The following is a 6,000-nucleotide window of genomic DNA, read 5'->3' as shown; positions in this document are numbered from 1 at the left end:
ATTGTCAATATTTGCCTGTAGAGTTCACATCGCTGCTCTGTTCCACACCTGTACAGCAGCGTCTTCTTCTCTTCAGGTCACATGTGGTTGAATTTTTGTTTGTCGCTGCAGAGGTGGTGGGTGGGTTGTAACAGCAGCAGCAGCTCAGTGCCATATCACTGCCACACAATGTGAAGAGCAAGGTGGGAGGGAGGGTATGAAGAAGAAGAGAGAGACATATGAAAATAGATGGGAGGGGGAGGGAGGGGAATATGGGAAGAGGGAGGAATTGGAAAACAGGGATGGAGGCTGATTAGGGGGGAGGAAGAGAAGAGCGAGAGATGGATGCGTCATACCAAAACATTAGTATGCAATCAAGTTGCTGGTGCGGTAAGGATTGTCGTTGTCTGTCGACGGCTGCTGCAGCCTTTCAAATCTACACTGCAATGTCACACACACACTCACACACACACACACACACACACACACAGAGTTGATCAGTGACACCACACAAACAACAACACTTCTACTCCCTCCATTGTCTGAGAGAAAATAAAGGAAAAGAAAAGAATTACCATTTCCATGTCAGTGTGTGCAGAAGAGCTTCATATATCCTGTTATTGATCCATGTCACACTTTCACAGGGGCTTATTAGAGGGCTGGAGCTGGAAATGAGCCAGGGCTGCACACACACACACACACACACACACACACACACACACAGAGTAAAGTAACGAGCAGTGGATACTCTCATCTGTATGGTCTCTGTGTTCTCGTACAATAGAATTATTTAATTAGGAAAGAGGGAAGAGAAGAAGAAAGATTGAGTCATGTAAAGGAATGACGATAGATAGATAGATAGATAGATAGATAGATAGATAGATAGATAGATAGATAGATAGATAGATAGATAGATAGATAGATAGATAGATAGATAGATAGATAGATAGATATTGAATGAATTCAGTTTTTCAAAATAAAAGCAAATCTGTGTAAAACTCTGTAATGTGGCCTCTGGCTCAGTAGAAGGAGAGAGTACGAGGGATTAGAGGGAATTTATTTATTACTTGTTTAATTAGTTTTCCAGTAGCGCTGCCAGAAACAGAAGCTGTTGAGGTGTTTGTTATTAAACAGAGGTAAAATGTCTAAAAAAAAAATGAGCAGAACGGGAAACTGAGGAGCAGCAGCAGAGTTTCAGTTTCTCTGCGGCAGATTTTAGGCTCCAGCCCTTTGTGATGTTTGTTCTTTCAACAGCATGTATGAAGTGTGTGTGTGTGTGTGTGTGTGTGTGTGTGTGTGTGTGTGTGTGTGTGTGTGTGTGTGTGTGTGTGTTCATGTACGTTTGGGTGGGGGAGGGATGGGGGACTCTAAGACATTGATGAGCTGCACCCTTCCTCTCTCTCTCTCTCTCTCTCTCTCTCTCTCTCCATCGCCATGGTCCTTGGCAGGTCCACGTTGCCATGGCAACGCTCACATTGCCGCAGGCTGGCTGGAGCGAGGCGCGCTGGTTGAAAAAGAAAGCAGGAGAGAGGAAGAGAGAGAGAGAGAGCGAGCAAGTGAGTGAGTAGAGAGAGAGATCACTGCAGAGGGAGGGGAGGGCAGGCGAGAATTGGTTCTCCAATTCATTACCCCTACAACATCCCCCCCACCCTCCCCCCGACACCACCTCCCCCAGCTCCCCCTCGCCATCCCATCTCCCTCCCCCCCAAATCTTATCATTGGCATCGGCTCGGCTGGGCCGTGGAAAGGCCTCTGCTCTGCTCAGTAGTCTGAACACGTTGGATCCAAACTTAAGACTGCATTTATTATTCATCCTCCTCCTCGGCAGACAGCACCGCAGCCTAACACTACACACACACACACACACACACACACACACACACAAAGAACCTGCACTGGGACCAGACAGTGAGAAGCTAACACACACACACACACACAAAGCATTACACAGAGCGGTATATTGCATCAATCTATTACCCTCGGACTGTCTAATGCATTACAGTGGAGACATGAGCAGGTGTAAGTTTACTGTCTGCAGATGGAGGTAAAGTGACTAACAGGAAGTGAAGACGCCTCGCTGCCTCCTCAGCTCATATTTGACCCCTGTGACCTTCCAGTTGAGCCTCAGTATACCTGATTACTCATGAGTACGTATAGAGGTGATGAAGTTTCGGTAAAATTTTGTCAGGATCAGAAAGTCTCACAGTTTGAAGGCTTCGACGCAGAATAAAGTTTCTTAATTCTGATCTGTGAGGTTTTTAACGTTTTGGCTCAGATTTTATATTCCCACACGTCCAAAAGCTGCTGTGTTTGTGTTTCCTGCTGAGAAACACAAACTGATCACTCCAGTTTACAGTGAAGGAGCTTTTGGTTGATGACACCTCCGAATATTCATCATGTGATAATATGAAAAGAGAAAAATACAAAAAGCTGCTGATAATATGCAGCTCCTTGAAGTACATTTAAAACGAGTTCGCACTGTGCTTTTTTATAATCACATTTTCATCCAGAAGCAAAATACTACTCATGTTTTTGATTAAAATAAGGACATTTTTAATAAGAACAGAAACTATTTCCCAGCATCTTTCTAACTCCTTCAGTCAAATGTCACTCTGTGCTCCTCGAACATGAACCTGCCTCACTGCCTCAGCTGAGGTTTGACCTCCTGACCCCTCAGCTGCTACAGTGAACAGTGACTGCGGTGCGTTCAAGGGGACACACACGCTCAGTCCGAGTTGCTAAGATACAGTATGGCTAAGCAGGTCTGAATCCACCATGAACCTGAACAATCACAGCCTGCTTACTTACAGTGCTACTATTCTGTTTCTTCTTTCTCTTTCATGTGATCTCAATTAAACAATCCAGCATAATGAACAACTTCTCTATTAAAGAATAATGTAAAGACTGTAGTTGCTTGAGGCTGCTCATGTAAAATGTATAAGTATTTTCACAGTTGCACAATGATCAGAGTAATTCCCGTGAGAGAAACCACGTCACTGCACCTGTAGTACGACATTATTGTTTTGTGTCCTCCGCTGCCTCCCCACAGAGGATGCATCCAGAATAATGATGCCATTACAGCTCCAACAGGAGCCGAGTCGAGCCTTCCACGATCCACTTAAAGATATAATATGTGACATTTCTGCATTAAAATGTCTAAAAACTGTAACCTCTGAGAGAGTCAGAGTGAGGAGAGTAACTGTAACGTGAATCGAACATTCAAACATTACGTCGTCTGTGAACGTTTCTGCCTCAGTCGTGTCATTTAGACTTTCATCTGCAGCGTTGGTTGTTTAACAATGGCAACAACTCCCATGATCCCTCGCTACCCGTGTCTTTTGCTTTGTTTTGACTGAGAGACCCCCAGTGGCAGAATTTACATGCTGTGCATTTAATGATTGAAGAAGGCATGTATTGTAATTTAAAGAGTGAGGAACCCTGTGTTGTTTGTTGATAACAAGGAGGAGTGAAAGGAGTAAACAGAAGGTTTGGTTCTTATCCACTCCGCCTCCATTTACTTTGTGACTACATGGAGCCCACACAGAGTCCACCCTCATCACCTGATAGATGTTTGGAAGCATTCCTGAAGAACTTGAGGGTTGAACACACAATAATAATTATGGCTAAAACACTGACTTTAAGTATTTTAATTAAATGTAAAAATGTTCCTCTAATTTCAAGACATAAGTTCAATGTAAAGGGTCGAATTTAATGCATCATATTTAGTCAGTGTGTTTAGTTAAATAACTAGATGTGTGATTTATGACAGGAGACAGGATAACCTACTTTAATGCATTATTTTTATGTATAATAATTATAAGCACTTGAATAAACACATTATGTTCATTAGGTTCTCCTCAACTTTATATGTAAAGTGACATAAACACACATGAAAGCTGAATAAACACACACAAGGTTTATTTATACATCTGCATGAATTTACATCAAGCAGAACAAGTTATTTAATTCATTCACATTGACTCAACATGATAAAGAAACGTTGCATTAAATGTGACACTTCACATTGAACTTCTGTCATATAATTAGACGGAAGATTTACTTGTAATCAAAATACTTCAAGTCAAACTAAAGAATGAAGAAACACTCAGCGTCTCCGTCGTGGCCACGCAGGTGTCACGAAGCTCTGTCCCGTCCCTCACTAAGAGTTTTATTGTACTTCAGCTCCTCCGTCTTCTTGCACTCTTGCACTTGTTGAAATTTACTCACATGTGATGGTGGAAAACAGATGGAACAGTAACACAAGCTGTTAAAGTTCAGCCTGTTAATATTACAATTCCAGTTTATTGCCTTACTGCCTGCAACACTGCTGCTTGTTTCCTTTACTGTGCAGGTATACCACCGAGGAAACGCTGACAATCAATAGCGCTCGGGGTTAATTCCATCCTGATTGGCTGGACCTCTGCGAGCTTCACTGTCAGAGGTCAGAGTTCATTCTGAGTGAACTTTGAAGCAAACAAGTTCAGATCAATAAGAGAAAATATCACTTCTCCCCCAAATCAACTTTTATCCAATATAAAAGCATTTCATTTCAAAAACAGAGCGCACAATTATTTTCATAGCTCGTACGCTGACCCAGCAGCTGGGTGAGAGAAGAGTCTGCCGTCACCCTCAGTGACGTCTGCTTCCTCTCTGCAGTGGAGAGTTTACCTGTTTGTTTACACCCTTCACTCAGAGACGGAGCATCCTCCACAGCTGCAGGTGTGACTTCATGTGAAGTGACACTGCAGTGAAGAGCTGGAGGGGAGAGCCCGGTTTGAGAATGAGCGATGGTAGTTCACCTTACGTAATCAGGCCTCTAGTGCTGCATTCAGGGTCTAATGTTTCAGACGGGGTATTCAGGCACAGGAACTGTATATGACACCTTCATAAACAGTAAGTGAGAAAACTGGAATGAGCAGACATTTTTCCTATTTCATACAAACAGGTAAACATGTTCACACCTGCAGGCTGTAAAGCAAAATTCAGTCATTACTCGCCTCCATTTCTGGATCTTTGCAGCAAAACAGGGTTGCAGCATTCTCCTAAACAACTGAAGCAGCTGTGGTGAAAACAAAACAACGACAGACAAAACAACAGAAAACGGCTCCACAGAGCCTCGAGATCTCCAAACTGATTTGAAATGACGTTATTGACACACTTATATAAGCTGAAATCTTCACTGTAGCTGCCGAGCTAAAAGTGTTAGCGCACATCCCGTCTGAAGAGGGTGCACAAGCTCATCAGTCCATCTAGGGTGCAAATCTTTTCAAATCAGTTTGGGATCTGAGGGCTTCTGGAGACATTTTATGGAATTTTTCTAGGTTATATATTTACTTTTTAAAACGAGTCCCCATCTACTTCAGTTGTTGAGGAGAATGCTGCGACACTGTTTTGCCGTGCAGCTCAAGAAATGTTTCGTGGACCGTGAAACTTCACGCTTTATCAGCAGGGGTTGACTACATAATGGCTGGATAATTTTCTTTTTTGGGTGAACCTTTTCTTTCAGTTTCCTGCTTCCTTGTTTATTAAGCAGACTTACTCAAACACTTTCCCCCCACTCATACTATTCCCAGCAGGTGTGTGAAGATGACCCACTGGTCTTGTTTCTCTTCAAAGAACCCAATTATTTTTTTTGTCCCTTTGAAACAAATGTAGTGAAGAAGGTGTAAATGGTGAGCTCGTCAGAAAGAGACAGAAACACACTGTGAAGGGCAGTAATGGCTGTGAGAGTATATAGAGGGAGATTTAGATTACTTGACTGCATCACCCTGATTTTGTTTTCAGATTAAATCCAGTTTACAATAAACTCTAAATTAGAGAGATGAGTGAGGCACATCCTCCTGACCACACCGCTGCATGCACACAGAGAGAGAGAGAGAGAGAGAGAGAGAGAGAGACTGGTGATGCAACCACAATGAAAGATTCAGAAAATGGCAGAAACACCATGACAAAATGTATAAATGCTCATGCTTTATTCAGCTGTACTGCACTCTACAGCAGCAATAAGTGTTTTCACTGCCT

Source organism: Pagrus major, chromosome 2, assembly GCF_040436345.1.
Source record: "Pagrus major chromosome 2, Pma_NU_1.0".
In the NCBI taxonomy this organism is placed as follows: Eukaryota; Metazoa; Chordata; class Actinopteri; order Spariformes; family Sparidae; genus Pagrus; species Pagrus major.
This window is presented reverse-complemented; position numbering follows the sequence as displayed.